This window comes from Rhinoraja longicauda, chromosome 8 (assembly GCF_053455715.1).
Source record: "Rhinoraja longicauda isolate Sanriku21f chromosome 8, sRhiLon1.1, whole genome shotgun sequence".
In the NCBI taxonomy this organism is placed as follows: domain Eukaryota; kingdom Metazoa; phylum Chordata; class Chondrichthyes; order Rajiformes; family Arhynchobatidae; genus Rhinoraja; species Rhinoraja longicauda.
Genome location: NC_135960.1, coordinates 4,983,805 through 5,004,083, shown reverse-complemented (window position 1 = coordinate 5,004,083; position 20,279 = coordinate 4,983,805). Strand labels below are relative to the sequence as shown.

General features: G+C 48.6%; 1 protein-coding gene and 1 long non-coding RNA gene across 2 annotated transcripts in view; both read right to left on the bottom strand.

Moving 5' to 3' along the window:
- LOC144596186 (uncharacterized) overlaps positions 1-13,497 on the bottom strand; it is a 47,471-nt gene extending 33,974 nt beyond the window's left edge. Inside the window, exon 1 of the long non-coding RNA XR_013547575.1 lies at positions 13,394-13,497. This is a non-coding gene — a long non-coding RNA (uncharacterized LOC144596186). The remainder of the gene's footprint in view (positions 1-13,393) is intronic.
- Positions 1-20,279, bottom strand: part of adcy5 (adenylate cyclase 5) — a 283,781-nt gene that overhangs the window by 172,090 nt on the left and 91,412 nt on the right. The gene's annotated exons all lie outside the window — the stretch shown is intronic.

The following is a 20,279-nucleotide window of genomic DNA, read 5'->3' as shown; positions in this document are numbered from 1 at the left end:
CAATCAGTAACCCGTGCCTGCCTTCTCCCCATATCCCTTGATTCCACTAGCCGCTAGAGCTCTATCTAACTCTCTTTTAAATTCATCCAGTGAATTGGCCTCCACTGCCTTCTGTGGCAGTGAATTCCACAAATTCACAACTCTCTGGGTGAAAAAGTTTTTTCTCACCTCAGTTTTAAATGGCCTCCACCTTTATTCTTAAGACTGTGGCCCCTGGTTCTGGACTCGCCCCAACATTGGGAAGCACCAGCCCTTTCATAATTTTATTCGTCTCGACAAGATCCCCTCTCGTCCTTCTAAACTCCAGTGAATACAAGACGTACGGGTTTGTAGGTTTATTTAGCTGGGTATAAATGTAATTTGTCTATTGTGTGCGTAGCATGGTGTCAATGTGCGGGGATCGCTGGTCGGTGCGGACTCGAAGGGCCTGTTTCCGTCCGCTCTGTATCTCTGAACTAAAACTAAACTGGGTGAACAAACTTGGCTCTCTTCTTACTTATCTCCATGAGGGCGTCGCGTGCTATTCCGAGGGGTTAGTGTGACAGATGGCTCTCCTCCCTCTCACCGGGACTTCCCCGCCTGTTAATGATTGATGACCTTCACAATGTGGACCATGGCTCCACTCAGCTCAGTTCCGGGACCGCCTCACTGTTATCTCGTCTATTTTTAGCTTCGTTCAGTGTTATTTTTTACAGAGATACACCGAGTCCGCACCAACCAGCGATCCCGGCACATTAACGCTATCCTGCACACACACGCAGTTAGATAGAGCTCGAGGGGCTAGTGGAATCAAGGGGTATGGGGAGAAGGCAGGCACGGGTTACTGCCGTGATCACAATGAATGGTGGTGCTGGCTCGAAGGGCCGAATGGCCTCTTCCTGCACCTATTTTCTATGTTTCTATGTTTCAGACTAGGGATAATTCTTACATTTCTACCAAAGCCAATTAACCTACAAACCTGTCTGCACGTCTTTGGAGTGTGGGAGGAAACCGGAGATCTCGGGCAAAACCAACGCAGGTCACGGGGAGAACGTACAAACTCCGTACAGACAGCACCCGTAGTCGGGATTGAACCCGGGTCTCTGGCGCTGTGATTGTCCCCAGTGGGTGTAGGATAGCGTTAGTGTGCGGGGATCGCTGGTCGGCGCAGACCTGGTGGGCCAAAAGGGCCTGTCTAAAACTAAAATAAACTAAAATGACCCCAAGACTTCATGCCCACGTGGACTACTTTGATTAGTACAGGTGCCAGATGTTATGGGGAGAGGGCAGGAGAATGGGGTTAGAAGGGAGAGATAGATCAGCCATGATTGAATGGCGGAGTAGACTTGATGGGCCGAATGGCCTAATTCTTATCCTATCACTTATGACCTTATCTGAACCTTTCCCATCCATGCACATTAACCCCATTCTGTTGAGCTGCGGCATTGCCTACTTTTCTCTAAAGGCTAAAGTTACCGTTGTCAAAGACATTGGTGAGGCCTGTTTTTGCGCTGTATCTCTGAACTAAACTAAATTAATTTACAAGGACGTTACCAATTCTTGAAGGACTCAACGATTGGGAGGTTTGGCAAGCCAGGAGTTTACTCCTTGGAGCGCAGGAGGATGAGGGGTGATCTTATCGAGGTGTACAAAATCACGAGAGGAATAGATCGGGTAGATGCACAGATTCTTTTGCCCAGAGTAGGGGAATCGAGAAGCAGAGGACACGGGTTTAAGGTGAGGGGGGGAATAATTTAATAGGAACTTGAGGGGCAACTTTTTTTTATACAAAGTGTGGTGGGTGTCTGGAATGAACTGCCGGAAGAGGTCATTGAGACAGGTACTATTGCAAAGTTTAAGAAACATTCAGGCAGGTACATGGATAGGCTTGTATACACTGGAATTTAGAAGGATGAGAGGAGATCTTATCGAAACGTATAAGATTATTAAGGGGTTGGACACGTTAGAGGCAGGAAACATGTTCCCAATGTTGGGGGAGTCCAGAACAAGGGGCCACATTTTAAGAATAAGGGGTAGGCCATTTAGAACTGAGATGAGGAAAAACTTTTTCAGTCAGAGAGTTGTGAATCTGTGGAAGTCTCTGCCTCAGAAGGCAATGGAGGCCAATTCTCTGAATGCATTCAAGAGAAAGCTAGATAGAGCTCTTAAGGATAGCGGAACCAGGGGGTATGGGGAGAAGGCAGGAACGGGGTACTGATTGAGAATGATCAGCCATGATCACATTGAATGGTGGTGCTGGCTCGAAGGGCCGCATGGCCTCCTCCTGCACCTATTGTCTATTGTCTATTGACAGGTTAAGAAGGAAATGGGCCAAACCAGGCAGGTGGAACTATTGTAGATGGGATATGTGGGCCAGTATGGGCAGGTTGGGCCAAAGGGCCTGTTTTTCCACGCAGCATGATTCTATGACTCGGCCCGCACATCTCCTTTAAACTTTGCCCCTCACATAGAGTCAGAGAGTCATAGAGTGATACAGTGTGGAAACTGGCCCTTCGGCCCAACTTGCCCACACCGGCCAACAATGTCCCAGCTGTACTAGTCCTACTTGCCTGCACTTGGTCCATATCCCTCCAAACCTGTCCTATCCGTGTACCTGTCTGTTTCTTAAACGGTGGGATAGTCCCAGCCACAACTACCTCTTAAAGCTAAGCCCTTTAGTATTTGATTTTTTTTCCATACTGAGTTGAAACGAGAAATTTGTTCACTCAGAGGGTGGCGAATCTTTGGAACAATGTGCCCCGGAGATTATTCTATGAAAGCTAAGTAGATATGTTTATTGTCTTCAGAGATAATCATGCATTCTCTTTATGAATAAACAAACTGGATCGGTTTAAAGGCCTCAATGACCTCATGAGAATAACATTTTCCAAAGCGCAATTTACATGAAATTCTCTACCCAGTGTTATTAAGGCTGAGTCACTGTGTAAAATCCAGTCTGAAATAGATATGTTTTTGGTCCATAGATTTATTGGAGTGTCGGGAAATTTGTTAGAATTAGTGTCAGGCAAGGAGCTGCCTAAATAGGACTGAAAAGAGGAGAAATTTATTGACCATGAGAGGAATAGATCAGTTTCGACACACAGTGTAGGATGGAACTGCAGATGCTGGTTTAAACTGAAAATAGACACAAAAGGCTGGAGTAACTCAGCGGGACAGGCAGTCTCTCTGGGGAGAAGGAATGGGTGAAGTTTCGGGTTGAGACCCTTCTTCAGACTGACTCGTAGGCAGACACACAGTCTCTCTTGCCCAGAGTAGGGGAATCAGGAACCAGAGGGCATAGACTTAAGGTGAAGGGGAAAGATTTAATAAGAATCTGAGGGGTAACTTTTTCACACAAAGGGTGGTGGGTGTATGGAACAAGCTGCCGGAGGAGGGGTTTGTGGAAGGGACTATCCCAACGTTTAAGAAACAACGAGATAGGTACATGGATAGGACGGGTTTGGAGGGATATGGGCCAAACACAGGCAGGTGGGACTAGTGTAGATGGGACATGTTGGCCGGTGTGGGCAAGTTGGGCTGAAAGGCCTGTTTCCACGCTGTATCACTCTATGACTTTAAACCAGAGGTACACGAATTATTGGGATCAGCCGCCAGATATTGAAAATAAGACAGTACGGAACAGGAACAGGCCCTTCGGCCCACAATGTCGGTGCCGAGCACAATGCCAAGTTAAACAAATCCCAATGGTTCAATGCCGCGTTTATTGTCACATGTGTGAAGTGCTAACGCAGTTAAATTCTTTATGGAATAGTCACACAGTGAATATCTTTACTCTATTCCAGTAGAGTATTGCCAGAACCCCGATCCCCGATCAGCAAGTGTACACAAATGGTCTACAGAGCCCGCAGAGAGTTGTGTACGCAGCCCAAACCATCGAGCAAACCAACCTCCCTTCCATTGACTCCATCTACACCTCGCGCTGCCTCGGCAAGGGCCAGCAGCATAATCAAGGCCCAGCCTCACCCCCGGTCACCCTCTCCTCCCCTCTCCCATCAGGCAAGAGTTACGAAAGTGCGAAAACGTACACCTCCAGATTCAGGGACAGTTTCTTCCCAGCTGTTATCAACGCAACTGAACCATCCTATCACCAACTAGAGAACGGTCCCGACCAACCATCTACCTCATTGGAGACCCAAAGACTATCTTTAGTCAGACTTTACTGGACTTTATCTTGCACTAAACATCATTCCCTTTACCCTGTGTCTGTACACTGTGGATGGGTTGATTGTAATCATGTACAGTCTTTCCCATGGCTGGTTCCTTCCTATGCAACAAACTGTGGGAAGGAACTGGAGATGCTACTGGCAGATGCAGATGATATCAAAGATAGACACAAAATGCTGGAGTATCTCAGTGGGCCAAGCAGAATCTCTGCAGAGAAAAAATAGACAATGAACAATAGGTGCAGGAGTAGGCCATTCGGCCCTTCGAGCCAGCACCGCCATTCACCGTGATCATTGCTGATCATCCACAATCAGTACCCCGTTCCTGCCCTCTCCCCATATCCCTTGACTCCGCTATCCTTAAGAACTCTATCAAACTCTCTCTTGAAAGCATCCAGGAATTGGCCTCCACTGCCTTCTGAGGCAGAGAGTTCCACAGCTTCACAACTCTCTGAGTGAAAATGTTTTTCCTCATCTCCGTTCTAAAAGGCCTACCCCTTATTCTTAAACTGTGGCCCCTGGTTCTGGACTCCCCCAACATTGGGAACATGTTTCCTGCCTCTAGCGTGTCCAATCCCTTAATAATCTTATATGTTTCAATAAGATCCCCTCTCATCCTTCTAAATTCCAGAGTATACAAGCCCAGTTGCTCCAGTCTTTCAACATATGACAGTCCCACCATTCTGGGAAATAACCTCGTGAACCTACGCTGCACTCCCTCAATAGTAAGAATGTCGTTCCTCAAATTTGGAGACCAAAACTGCACACAATAGTCCAGGTGCGGTCTCACTAGGGCCCTGTACAACTGCAGAAGGACCTCTTTGCTCCTCTACTCAACTCCTCTTGTTATAGGTGACGTTTTGGGCCGGAACCATTCTTCAGACTGAAAGTAGAGGTGGGAGTGGGGTGGTGGGGGAAGTGGGTGGGACGGAAGTCAAGAAAAGGCCAGAACAAATCTGGGCCATTGTTGGCTGGAGAACCAGGAGAGTAGGAGGAATCACAGGGGGGGGGGGGGGGGGGGGGGGGGGGTGACAGTGAGAAGAGGGTGTTGCAGAACTCCCATCTGAGAGAGGAGGTATAATGCTCCCATTTATTTCCAAGAGGGCGAGAATACAAAAACAGGGATGTGATGCTGAGGCTCTATAAGGCACTGGTCAGGCCGCATTTGGAGTAATGTGAGCAATTTTGGGTACCATATCAGAGGAAGGATGTGCTGGCTCTGGAACAGGGCCCAGAGGAGGTTTACAAGAATGATCCCAGGAATGAGTAGGATGATATATGATGAGTGTTTGCCGGCACTGGGCCTAATCCTAGAAGGATGAGGGGGGACCTCATTGAAACTTACCGAATAGCAAAAGGCCTGGATAGAGTGGATGTGGAGAGGATGTTTCCACTAGTGGGAGAGTCTAGGACCAGAGGTCACAGCTTCAGAATTAAAGGACATTCCTTTAGGAAAGAGATGAGGAAGAATTTCCTTCGTCAGAGGGTGGTGAATCTGTGGAATTCATTGCCACAGATGGCTGTGGAGGCCAATTCAATGGATATTTTTAAGGCAGAGATAGATAGATTCTTGATTAGTACGGGTGTCAGAGGTTATGGGGAAAAGGCAGAATGAGAGATAGATCAGCCATGATTGAAAGGCAGAGTAGCCTTGATGGGCCGAATGGTCTGATTCTGCTCCTATCCCTTGCGAACATGAGTAGTAGAGTTTTTCACTGTACCTCAGACATAGTTATAGAGTGATACAGTGTGGAAACAGGCCCTTCGGCCCAACTTGCCCACAACGGCCAATATGTCACAGCTACACTAGTCCCACCTGCATGCATTTGGTCCATATCCCTCCAAACCTGTCCTATGCATGTATCTGTCTCACAGTTTCTTAAACGTTGGGATAGTCCCAGCCTTAACTACCTCCTCTGGCAGCTTGTTCCATCCACCTACCACTCTTTGTGTGAAAAAGTTACCCCTCAGATTCCTATGAAATAGACAATAGACAATAGGTGCAGGAGGAGGCCATTCGGCCCTTCAAGCCAGCACCCCCATTCAATGTGATCATGGCTGATCATTCTCAATCAGTACCCCGTTCCTGCCTTCTCCCCATACCCCCGGACTCCGCTATCCTGAAGAGCTTTATCTAGCTCTCTCTCTTGAATCTTTTCCCCTTCACCTTAAATCTGTGTCCTCTGCTCCTCGATTCCCCTACTCTGGGCAAGAGAGGCTGTGTGTCTACGAGTCGGTCTGAAGAAGGGTCTCAACCCGAAACCTCACCCATCCCTTCAGTCCAGAGATGCTGCCTGACCCGCTGAGTTACTCCAGCATTTTGTGTCTATCTTCGGTTTAAACCAGCATCTGCAGTCCCTTCCGACACTGTGTGCGTCTGTCTGTCTGTCTGTCTGTCTACCGGATCTATTCCTCACGTGACAATAAACAAAACCGTTGAAGGGTGAACAAGTCCCTCTGCGCCCGCACTGGGAGGGGATGTGAAAGGGAGCTGTTGTTGACCCGTTGCTTTTCACGCCGACCCATGATTGTTGTAACCAGGGAGGGGACAATGAGCTCACTGCTCCAGCGCACTTTCAAGTTCAGGTCTGGCACCGCAGTGCTAAACGAAACCACCCGGGCGTTACACGGCACACTGGGGCTCAGAGACCTGAGAAACCTTCTGGCGTGGACGTCCTAAGCTGGAGACAATCAGCTGTGACGGTTCAATGCCCCTTCAAGCACCCTTCACACTCAAGGGACCAGAATTCACACGGAATCCATTGCCGCAGGGCGCCAAGTCAATGGATATTTTTTGAAGGCAGAGATAAGCGGATACCTGATTAGGTCATAAATTCATAAGTGGTAGCAGTAGAATTGGGCCGTTCGGCCCATCAATTCAACTCCGCCAATCGATCATGGCTGATCTATCTCTCCCTCCTCTCCCCCCCCCCCCCCCCCCATTCTCCTGCCTTCTCCCCATAACCCCTAACACCCGTACTATTCAAGAATCTATCCAAGTACGGGTTAGTACGGATTAGCAGGGGTGTCAGAGGTTACGGGGAGAAGGCAGGAGAATGGGGTTAGGAGGGAGAGATAGATCAGCCATGATTGAATGGCGGAGTAGACTTGATGGGCCGAATGGCTTCATTCTGCTCTTATCGCTTATGAACTGTGGGCTTCTCAGGCTTAGTTTAGTTTAGTTTATTTACTGTCACACGTACCGAGCGAGGTACAGCCATAAACTTTTTGTTCGCTGTGTCCTATCCAGCCGACAGAAAGTTTATACATGATGACACGAAGAGCTCGCACACAAGGGGAGGTGGGTGGATGACACGAGCTGCCAGAGGAGGTCGTTGAGGATGGGACCATCGAAACGTTTAGGAAACTATTATACAGGTTCATGGATAGGATAGCTTTTAGAGTGGAAAAAAAACCCTGCAGATGCTGGTTTAAATCGAAGGTAGACACAAAATGCTGGAGTAACTCAGCGGGTCAGGCAGCATCTCTGGAGAGAAGGAATGGGTGACGGTTCGGGTCGAGACCCTGGCCCGCTGAGTTACTCCAGCATTTTGTGTCCACCTTAGCTTTAGAGGGCTTTGAGCCAAATGCAGGTAGGTGGGACTAGTGCATGCGGGACATGCTGGCCGGCGTGGGCAAGTGGGGCCGAGGGGCAGGTTTCCACCCTGTATGACTCTGTGACTCTAAGTGTAGGAACGAACCGCAGATGCTGGTTTAAATCGAAGATAGACACAAAATGCTGGAGTAACTCTGCGGGACAGGCAGCATCTCTGGAGAGAAGGAATGGGTGACGGTTTTGGTTCGGGTCTGAAGAAGGGTAGAACCAGCGATCACCGTGTACACTGGTTCTATCCTTCACGCTCAGAGGACTATTTACAGAGGCCAATTAAACTACAAACCTGTCTTTGGATCGTGGGAGGAAATCAGAGCACCCAGAGACAACCCACGCGGTAACAGGAAGAAGGTACAAACTCCGTACAGACAGCACCCGTTGTCAGGATCGATCCCGGATCTCTGGCACTGTAAGGCAGCAACTCTACCGCCGCGCCACCGTGCTACCACTAATCCTACGTGCCTGTACATGATCCATCTTGCCTTTGATAAGGTTCCACACAGGAGATTAGTGGGCAAAATTGGAGCATATGGAATTGGGGGTAGGGTACTGACAAGGATGGAAAATTGGTTGGCAGACAGGAAACAAAGAGTAGGGATTAACGGGTTCCTTTCAGAATGGCAGGCAGTGACTAGTGGGGTACCGCAAGGCTCGGTGCTGGGACCGCAGCTATTTACAATATACATTAATGATTTAGATGAAGGGATTAAAAGTAACAATAGCAAATTTGCAGATGATACAAAGCTGGGTGGTAGTGTGAACTGTGAGGAAGATGCTATGAAGTTGCAGGGTGACTTGGACAGGTTGTGTGAGTGGGCGGATGCATGGCAGATGCTGTTTAATGTGGATAAATGTGAGGTTGTCCATTTTGGTGGTAAGAACAGAAAGGCAGATTATTATCTGAATGGTGTCAAGTTAGGAAAAGGAGAAGGACAACGAGATCTGGGTGTCCTAGTGCATCAGTCACTGAAAGGAAGCATGCAGGTACAGCAGGCAGTGAAGAAAGCCAATGGAATATTGGCCTTCATGACAGGAGGAGTTGAGTATAGGAGCAAAGAGGTCCTTCTGCAGTTGTACAGGGCCCTGGTGAGACCGCACCTGGAGTACTGTGTGCAGTTTTGGTCTCCAAATTTGAGGAAGGACATGCTTGCTATTGAGGGCGTGCAGCGTAGGTTCACGAGGTTAATTCCCGGGATGGCGGGACAGTCGTATGTTGAAAGAATGGAGCGACTGGGCTTGAATACACTGGAATTTAGAAGGACGAGAGGGGATTATTATAAGATTAATAAGGGATTGGACACGCTAGAGGCAGGAAACATGTTCCCGATGTTGAGGGAGTCCAGAACCAGGGGCCACAGTTTAGGGATAAGGGGTAGGCCATTGAGGAAAAACTTTTTCACCCAGAGAGTTGTGAATCTGTGGAATTCTCTGCCTCAGAAGGCAGTGGGGGCCGATTCTCTGGATGCTTTCAAGAGAGAGCTAGATAGAGCTCTTAATGATAGCGGAGTCAAGGGATATGGGGAAAAGGCAGGAATGGGGTACTGATTGTGGATCATCAGCCTTGATCACAGTGACTGGCGGTGCTGGCTCGAAGGGCCGCATGGCCTACTCCTGCACCTATTGTCTATTGTAATATCCCTCCATTCTCTGCCGATCTAAAAGACTCTTAAACATCACTCTTGTATAACATAGAACAACAGTACAGCACCGGAACAGGCCCTTCGGCCCACAATATCTGTGCTGAACATGATGCCAAGACAATCTCTTATCTACCTGCGCATAACTCATATTCCTCCTTTCTCTTAGTATTCATATGCCTCTCCAAAAATGGTTCTGCCCGAAATGTCACAGTCATAGAGTCATAGAGTCCTACAGCACAGAAAGAGGCCCTTCGGCCCATCGTGTCCGCGCCGCCCGTCACCAAACACAGTCTAATTTTAATCCCATTTTCCCGCATTTGGACCGTAGCCCTGAATGTTGTAGCATTTCAAGTGCCCATCCAAATGCCTCTTAAACGTTGTGAGTGTTCCCGCCTCCACCACCACCCCAGGCAGTGAGTTCCAGACTCCAACCACCCTCTGGGTGAAAAAGTTCTTTCTCACATCCCCCCGAAACCTCCCTCCCCTTAACCTGTATCTATGTCCCCTCGTTGTGGAACCTTCCACCAGTGGAAGAAGTTCCCCGCCATCTACCTTATCTATGCCCCTCATGATCTTGTACACCTCGATCATGTCCCCTCTCAGCCTTCTCTGCTCCAGGGAAAACAACCCCAGTATGTTTAGTCTCTCCTCATAGCCGAGGCCCTTCATCCCTGGCAGCATCCTGGTGAATCTCCTCTGCACCCTCTCCAAAGCTATCACATCCTTTCTATAATGTGGTGACCAGAACTGTACACAATACTCCAGCTGTGGCCTCACCAGTGTTCTGTACAATTCCATCATTACCCCCCTACTTTTATATTCGATGCCCTGGCTAATGAAGGCCAGTACCCCATATGCCTTTTTGACCACCCTGTCCACCTGTCCTGCTGCCTTCAAGGACTTGTGTACCTGTACTCCAAGGTCCCTCTGTACCCCTGTCTTCCCTAGGGTCCTTCCATTCATGGTGTACTCCCTCTCCAAGTTATTCCTGCCAAAGTGCATCACCTCGCACTTTTCAGGATTACATTCCATCTGCCACTGCTCCGCCCATCTGACCATCTCATCTATATCTTCCTGCAGCTTGCAGATCCCTTCCTCGCTATTCACCACCCCCCCCCCCCCCTACCTTTGTGTCATCTGCAAACTTGCTGATCATGCCCTGTGCGTTGACATTCAGATCAGTAATGTAGATCATTAATGTCACCTATTCCTTTTCTCTAGAGATGCTGCCTGACCCGCTGAGTTATTCCACCATTTTGCGTCTGAACACGCAAGCTTTGGTCCGCCCACGCCTGCAGTTTAAAGAGCCTGCTGGTAGCTGCACTAAGCCACAATGAGGTTAATGGTCTCATAATAGTTTGGCAGCGACGGTGGAAAAGAACACCTTGCATGGCAAACCCACCATAATTCATATTCGGGGTGTCAAAGCAACAATAAGTGAACAGATCCTGCTCATTACGGCAGCACAGGCACTAAAATTGGAACGATTCAGAGAAGATTAGGCTGACCCTTTCGCAGTGACTAGAGTGCAAAGGCGTGAAGCGTTTCCTATTTCTGGGCGGCGCAGCGGTAGAGTTGCCACCTCACAGCGCCAGAGACCCGGTTTCGATCCTGACCTCGGGTGCTGTCGATTCAGTTCTGTTCAGTCTGGTTTATTGTCACGTGCACCGAGGTACAGTGAAAAGCCTTTGTTGCGTGCTAGCCAGCCAGCGGAAAGACAATGTATGATTTCAACCGAGCCTTTCACAGGGTACAGAAACATGATAAGGGAATAGACAATAGACAATAGGTGCAGGAGGAGGCCATTCGGCCCTTCGAGCCAGCACCGCCATTCAATGTGATCATGGCTGATCATTCTCAATCAGTACCCCGTTCCTGCCTTCTCCCCATACCCCCTGACTCCGCTATCCTTAAGAGCTCTATCTAGCTCTCTCTTGAATGCATTCAGAGAATTGGCCTCCACTGCCTTCTGAGGCAGAGAATTCCACAGATTCACAATTCTCTGACTGAAAAAGTTTTTCCTCATCTCAGTTCTAAATGGCCTACCCCTTATTCTTAAACTGTGGCCCCTTGTTCTGGCCTCTCCCAACATTGGGAACATGTTTCCTGCCTCTAACGTGTCCAACCCCTTAATAACCTTAACAATGTGTGGTACAAGATGGAGCCAGTAAAGTCCAATCAAAGATAGTCTGTATGGATTTTGTACGTTCTCCCTGTGACTGCATGGGTTTTCTCCGGGTGCTCCGGTTTCCTTCCACACTCCAAAGACGTACAGGTTTGTAGGTTAATTGGCTTTAATAAAAATTGTAAATTGTCCCTCGTGAGTAGGATAATGTTGGTGTATTGAAGGATCGCTGGTCGGCACGAACTCAGTGGGCCAAAGGGCTCGTTTCCACCCTGTATCGCCAAAGGCGATAAATCAGGTCAGACTTAAAGAACATAATGACTCCCTGCTTAGCAAACAATCCTCCCGAGAGAGATTTTGTTTTTGAGATACAGCATGGAAACAGGCCCTACTAACCCACCACTCTATCTCCAGGTCCCTCAGGTCGGCCGACTTGGGGCTACTCACTATCCCACGGTCTAGGCTTAAGCTCAGGGGTGACCGCGCTTTTGCGGTTGCAGCTCCTAGACTGTGGAACAGCATCCCCCTCCCCATCAGAACTGCCCCCTCCATCGACTCCTTTAAGTCCAGGCTCAAAACCTATTTCTACTCCCTAGCTTTTGAGGCCCTCTGAGGGGGCGCTGTGAACTGTTTATGTATGTGCTGTCATGTTTGTGTGCCATTGTATGTTCGTTTCTTAGTACCTGAACTGATGTACAGCACTTTGGTCAACGTGGGTTGTTTTTTTAAATGTGCTATACAAATAAAATTGACGTGACTTGACGTGACTTGACCTTCAACCTACATAATCCAGGCTGACCATCACACTAGTTCCATGTTATCCCACTTTCTCATCCACTCCCTGCATACCCGGGGGCAATTTACAGAGGGCCAGTTAACCTGCAATTCTACGAGCCTTTGGGAGGTGGGAGGAAACCGGACCACCCGTAGGAAACCCAGGCGGTCACCGAGGTCAGGATCGAACCCGGGCCTCCGGCGCTGTGAGGCAGCAGCTCTACCTGCTGCACCGATATGGCGACTTGTCTTTACTGTTGCCAGATCTAGCATGCTTGATTGACCAAATGGAGCCCCACGTGGACATAGACATAGTTAGTAGATCTCCCTGTCCTGACCAGAACAAAAAAACACTTGAATTAAAAGACATTGGGTATGTTTAAATTGGAGATTAACAGGTTCTTGATTAGTATGGGTGTCAAGGGTTATGGGGAGAAGGCAGGAGCATGGGGTTTAGAGTGAAAGAGAGATCAGCCATAACTGACTGGCGGAGTGGACTTGATGGCCCGAATGGCCTAATTCTGCTGCTATGATTTAGTTCAGTTTAATTTATTGTCACGTGTACCGAGGAACAGCGAAAAGCTTTTGTTACGTGCTAACCAGTCAGCGGAAAGACAATACATGATTACAATCGAGCCGTCCACAGTGTACAGATACATGATGAAGGGGAATAACGTTTAATGCAAGGTAAAGCCAGTAAAGTCCGATCAAAGATAGTCCGAAGGGTCACCAATGAGGTAGTTAGTAGTTCAGCACTGCTCTCTGGTTGTGGTAGGATGGTTCAGTTGCCTGACAACAGCTGGGAAGAAACTGTCCCTGAATCTGGAGGTGTGCGTTTTCACACTTCTCTACCTTTTGCCCGATGGGAGAGGGGGGAAGAGGGAGTGGCCAGAGTGAGTCTCGTCTTTGATTTTGCCGCTGGCCTTGCCGAGGCAGCGTGAGGTATAAATGGAGTCAATGTAAGGGAGGTTGTTTTGTGTGATGGTCTGGGCTGCGTCCACCATTCTCTGCAATTTCTCGCGGTCTTGGATGAATTTATAATCCCACCAAATCATGCTAACAGGAGATTTACACTCACCGCCGTCCGCTCGCTTTCCCTCAGTTGGCTTCCGCTGGGATTCGTCTCCTCCAGACTCATCGCGCCTTTGGCCCAAAACAAGGATGGCGGGGAAGACATCCCAGGTGGCAGGGATCAGGGGAACCACGGGCCTTCCTGAACCGAGTGAGCCATCGACAAGTCTTGTTGAACCCGGACGTCAATGGGCATCAAGGAGAAGACTCCCATCCCGCAATGGAATGAACTTGGTTGAGGTCACGAGAGGTCAACTTTGGCACCAGGACATCACTCGATGAAGAGTCCCGACTCGAAACATCGCCTGTCCATTCCTTCCGCAGGTTCCCTGCACAATACAAAGTCTATCCATGTTCTCTGGAGTCTATCCATGTTCTCCAGAGTTGCTTCCTGACGTGCTGAGTAACTCCAGCACTTGGTGTCCTTCCACAGATCCTGCCTGACCCGCTGAGTCTCTCCAGCGCGTCGTGTTTTCCTCAAGATTCCAGCACCAACAGTTCCTCTCGTCTCCATTGCCTCTCCTCTAAGCCGCGTCCAACCACCTTCAGATGCCTCATCAATGACGTCCCCTCCATCTAAGGTTCAAGCGAGTCGCTCGTGCTGATAATCGCTCAGCATTCAACCCCACTCGTTTTCGGTGTCGCGTTCGTCTCTGGTCAGGTGCGTGAGGAAGCAGGACTCTTCCAATCCCCGTTGATCTAGAGGCCATGATTCCAAGAGCCAGCACCAGGGATTTCCAAGGGTTAGACGAAATGTGTGGGAAGGAACACTGCAGATGCTGCTTTAAACCGTAGACACAAACTGCTGGAGTAACTCAGCGGGACAGGCAGCATCTCTGGAGGGAAGGGAATGGGTGACGTTTCGGTCTGAAGAAGGTTTTCGACCCCGAAACGTCACCCATCCCTTCTCTCCAGAGATGATGCCTGTCCTGCTGAGTTACGCCAGCGTCCTGTGTCTATTTCCAAGGGTTATCTCTGTTGAAGCCTTGTCAACCAAAGATGACGTTCTCCCGACCTAGAAATAAAAAGATCTAGCGTTAGCAGAGACCTTTATCCATTAATTTCAGTCAGTGGCATTCCTGAGCTGTGGACACCCATGGCCCTGGTCTTGTAAATTTTCTTTAAATTTCAAAAATAAACTTAATTCAGATTTTTTTTTAAATATACACAAAACAGAAAGAACTTTGCACTTTAATGTTAAAGATGCAGTGCGGAAACAGGCCCTTCGGCCCACCGAGTCCACGCCGACCAGCGATCACCCCGTACACTAGCACTGTCAATAGACAATAGACAATAGGTGCAGGAGTAGGCCATTCGGCCCCTCTAGCCAGCACCACCATTCAATGTGATCATGGCTGATCATTCTCAATCACTACCCCGTTCCTGCCTTCTCCCCATACCCCCTGACTCCGCTATCCTTAAGAGCTCTATGTAGCTCTTACACACTAGGGACAATTTTACAACTTTGGGACAATTTCACAACAAGTTAGAGGAATCAATATTCATACTGCTGAGTCGTAAGCTGCCCAAGCGAAATATGAGGTGCTGTTCCTCCAATAAGCGGTGGGCCTCACTCTGACAATGGAGGAGGCCCCGGATAGAAAGGTCAGTGTGGGAAAGGGAGGGGGCGTTGAAGTGGGAGATTGCGTATCCTACACACACTAGGGACAATTTTACCAAAGTCAATTAACCTACAAACCCTGTACGTCTTTGGAGTGTGGGAGGAAACCGAAACAGCCGGAGAAAACCCACGCAGGTCGCGAGGGGAATGTACAAACTCCATTCAGACAGCACCCGTAGTCAGGTTCGAACCTGTCTCTCTGGCGCTGTGAGGCAGCAACTCTACCGCTACGCCTCCATGCCAACACATCCCTGGCCTTAGTCTAAAGCCGTTTCGATTTATTTTTAATTTCAATAGTAAACATATTGAGAATAAAAAAATATACACAAAACTAAAAATTCTTCCTACATTTCCGATGTGTACGTATTCTATGTTTTCTCTGGAATGCCAGAGGTTGCGAGGAGACCTGATGGGAATATATAATGTTTTGAGACGCATTAATAGGGTGGACTGTCACAAATAACCTTTTTACATGGCTGGAAAAATCAGATACTAGAGGGTATAGTTTAGATTAGCTTGGAGATACAGGGCGGAAAGAGGCCCTTTGGCCCACTGAGTCCGCACTGACCAGCAAACACCCTGTACACTAGCAGCATCCTACACACCACGACAACACGGTGGCGCAGCGGTAGAGTTGCTGCCTTACAGCGAATGCAGCGCCAGAGACCCGGGTACGATCCCGACTACGGGTGCTGTCTGTACGGAGTTTGTGCGTTCTCCCCGTGACCTGCCTGAGTTTTCTCCGAGATCTTCGGTTGACTCCCACACTCCAAAGACGTACGGGTTTGCAGGTTAATTGGCTTGGTAAATGTAAAAATTGTCCCTAGTGGGTATATGATAGTGTTAGTGTGCGGGGATCGCTGGTCGGCGCGGACCCGGTGGGCTTAAAGGGCCTGTCTCTGTGCTGTATCTCTAAACTAAACTAAAAATAAACTAGGGACAAATTTTACCGAAGCCAATCAACCTACAAACCTGCACGTCGTTGGAATGTGGAAGGAAACTGGAGCACCCGGAGAAAACCCACGAGGAATACTTTAGGCTTTAGAGATTCAATAAACAGGCCCTCCTGCCGATCGAGTCATCGCCGACCAGCGATCACCCCGTACACTAGCACTATCCTTCACACAATTTAGAATTGTTTTACCAAAGCCAATTGACCTAGAAAAACTCTGTACAAACAGCACCCGTAGTCAGGATTGAACCCGGGTCTCTGGCGCTGTGAGGCAGCAACTCTACCGCTGCGCCACCGTGCCGCCCCTAAGGAAATTAGTTCAAGGAGATGGCAACACAGACACTAAATGCTGGAGTAACTCAACGGGTCAGGCAGCATCTCCGGTGAGAAGGAATGGATGACGTTTCGGGTCGAGACCCTTCTTCAGACCCCTCTCGACCCGAAACGTCCCCCATTCATTCTCTCCGGAGATGCTGCCTGTCCCACTGAGTGACTCCAGCATTTTGTGCCTATCTTCGATTTAAACCAGCATCTGCAGTTCCTTCCTACACATTAAGGAGACGGCAAATGATTTAACTTGAAGAAATCTCTCTCGTTGCACACGCTCCTGTTATCTGAGGGCAGTGGGAGCATTCCTAAGGAAATTGGATAAACACTTGAAAGGAGAACTTTTGCAGGGCTGTGGGAAAAAAAGCAAGTGAGTGGGAATAACTCTGGCTTAGAGTTGGGTCGAATATTCCTGTCAACGCTCAGTGGCCAGTGGGGAGAATGATTCGGAGAGAGCTATTTCTGTTGGCAGTGATTAGTAGCCAGCAGTGGGGATGTGAATTAACTGGTGAATGGATTATCCAGGAAATGAGGGGAAATGTTCCATGCAGAGGAGAGTGGGGCGTAGAACTCGAGAGTCATCGAAAAATAGAAACATAGAAAATTGGTGCAGGAGTATACCACTCAGCCCTTCGAGCCAGCACCGCCATTCAATGTGATCATGGCTGATCATCCAGAATCTGTACCCCGTTCCTGCTTTTTCCCCCTTATCCCTTGATTCCGTTAGCCCGAAGAGCTATATCTAACTCTCTCTTGAAAACATCCAGTGAATTGGCTTCCACTGCCTTCTGCGGCAGAGAATTCCACAGATTCACAACTCTGGGTGAAAATGTCTTTGCTCATGTCAGTCATAAATGGCCTACCCCTTATTCTTAAACCGTGACCCCTGGTTCTGGACTTCCCCCAACATGGGGAACATTTTTTCTGCATCTAGCCTGTCCAATCCTTTAAGAATTTTATACGTTTCTGTAAGATTCCAACTCATCCTTCTAAATTCCAGTGATATAAATGTAAATTGTCCCTAGTTTGTGTAGGGTAGTGTTAATGTGTGGGGATCGCAGGTCGGTGCGGACTCGGTGGGCCGAAGGGCCTGTTTCCACGCCATGTCTCCAAATGAAACTATCCCAACTTTCCTATCTACATTCCCCATATTCCACCATTCACTTTAGTTTAGTTTAGTTTGGAGATTATTATTTATTTCGTGTCATCACACAACTGTTTGCCAATAGTGAGCAGATTTATTGGTGGTGTCACATCGTTGGCCTCTGCAAGATCTTTTACAGTGCATGTGTCATGCAGCATGTCACAGATTGGAGAGGAAGCATGGAAACAGGCCCTTCGGCCTCAAAGACCATCAATCACCTGTTCACACTAGTTCTACGTTGTCCCACTTTCACATCCACTCCCTACACATGAGAGCCAATCTTACAGAGGCCAATTAAGCTGCAACTTTGGGATGATGTGGGAGGAAAACAGAATACGTTAATAAACACAGAAGATCGCACAAAAGGCTGGAGTAACGAGGCGGGACAGGCAGCACCTCTGGATAAAAGGAATGGGTAACGTCTCGGGCCGAGATAGCTAAGGATGGTTGACATCTACGGTAGATCCCAAAATTAATTATTAAAAACCAGAAACATTATTTTGTTGCTTCCTCACCGAACAGTGAAAGGCTTGGATAGAGTGGATGTGGAGAGGATGTTTCCACTAGTGGGAGAGTCTAGGACTAGAGGTCACAGCCTCAGAATTAAAGGATGTTCCTTTAGGAAGGAGATGAGGAGGAATTTCTTTAGTCAGAGGGTGGTGAATCTGTGGAACTCATTGCCACAGAAGCCTGTGGAGACCAAGTCAGTGGATATTTTTAAGGCAAAGATAGATAGATTCTTGATTAGTGCGGGTGCCAGGGGTTACGGGGAGAAGGCAGGAGAATGGGGTTAGGAGGGAGAGATAGATCAGCCATGTTTGAATGGCGGAGTAGACTTGATGGGCCGAATGGCCTATAAATTCTACTCCTATTCCTGTCGTGACCTTATGAGTCACAATTACTCCTTTGCACCTTCAGATTGTTTGATTTATGCGTCAGGAACACCAGCCAAATCCATTATGGAAACAATGCAAGGTCAGTGAAGGTGAAGGTGCCTTGTGTTTGCTTTTATGTGCAAGGACTGGCTGAGCGCTTATGTGCAAGGACTGGCCCAGGTCCAACATTCTACTGGTCACGTGGTCTATGTATTCCATTTCCTGTTTGAGAGGTTCTATATCCTGTTAAACTGAAGCTGTGTCGTGAACCATTCATGAGTTTGCCCTGGGTAGTTTAGTTCCAACGCTACACCACTAAAGTCTTAAAACTCTAATTAATCCTATGGTTTTATTCTCATCAACTGTAGGTCACCTACAACACTAGGCGCAGCGGTGGTAGGGTTGCCAACTATCTCACTCCCAAATACGGGACAAGGTGACGTCACCGCGCCCGCGCCCTAACGTGACCTCACCTAGCCCAGCGGCCACGTGCTCCGCCTCCACCAATGGTAGGCCGCCCAGGCGGGGAGGTGGGTTGCTAAACAACCTCCGTTAGGCGTTGCCCGGGCCTCTGTACCTAGACTGTCCAGAGCTAAAATGTCAGAAACCTAAAATGTCGGGACCTAAAATGTCGGGGCCTACAGTGTACAGGCCTACAGTGTACGGGCCTACAGTGTACGGGCCTACAGTGTACGGGCCTACAGTGTACGGGCCTACAGCGCTCCCCGGGCCTAATACGGGACAAGGGCGGATCCCTACGGGACAAACCAATTTAGCCCAACATAGCTGATGTCCCAGCTAATACGGGACATTTGGGAACCCTAAGGCGTAGAGTTGCTGCCTTACAGCGCCAGAGACCCAGGTTAAATCCCGACCACGGGCGCTGTCTGTACGGAGTTTGTACGTTCTCCCCGTGACCTGCGTGGGTTTTCTCCAAGATTTTCGGTTTCCTCCCACACTCCGAAGACGTACAGGTTTGTAGGTTGATTGGCTTGGTGTAAATGTAAATTGTCCCTCGTGGGTGAAGGATAGTGTTAGTGTGCGGGGATCAATAGTCGGTGTGGACTCGGTGAGCCGAAGGGTCTAATTTCTACACTGTTTCTCTAAACTATACTAAATTAAAATAAACTTACCGATCCATACGCCTTTGGAGTGTGGGAGGAAACTGGAGCACCCGGAGGAAACTCACGCAGTCACAGGGAGAACATGCAAACTCCACGGTGTGGAGTGGCTCGACAAGCTGCATCACTTTGCTGTCCTAATACAAGAGTTTTATCTCCAATTTTAATTAATCAATTATCAGTTTAGTTTAAGTCAGAGACTACCGACGCCTACAATCCTGTACGTCTTTGGAGTGTGGGAGGGAACCAGAAGTCCCGGAGAAAACCCACGCAAGTCACGGAGAGAACGTACAAACACCGTACAGACAGCACCCGTGGTCGGGATTGAACCCGGGACTCTGGCGCTGTAAGGCAGCAACTCTACCGTTGCGTCACCGTGCCGCACAGCAACACCTTACCTGGATTCAACGAACCAAGTTACTGGTCCTTGCACAAGGAGATGTACTGGATTGGTGTTGAAGATGGGCAACTGTACATCGGCTCAGCTACAAGAAAAGGTTGTATTTGTGCGCAGAAATCGGTCCACAATTCATGTGCCGAACATGCCCACATATCCTCCACATCCTTTCACTCCTTGTGTTTGCATGTGCCTATCTAAACGTTTCTTAAACCACCCTATCATATCTGCTTCCAATACCATCCAATGGCCCCCAAGATGGCGCCGGCGACCATTTGCGTGCCAGCCACAGAAGCTTTCTTGATTAGTACGGGTGTCAGGTTTTATGGGGAGAAGGCAGGATCTAACACTCCCTCCTAACCCATTCTCCGGCCTTGACACCCGTACCAATTAACAATTGCCAATTATCTAACTCTGCCTTAAAAATATCCAGTGACAATGAAATCCACAGATTCA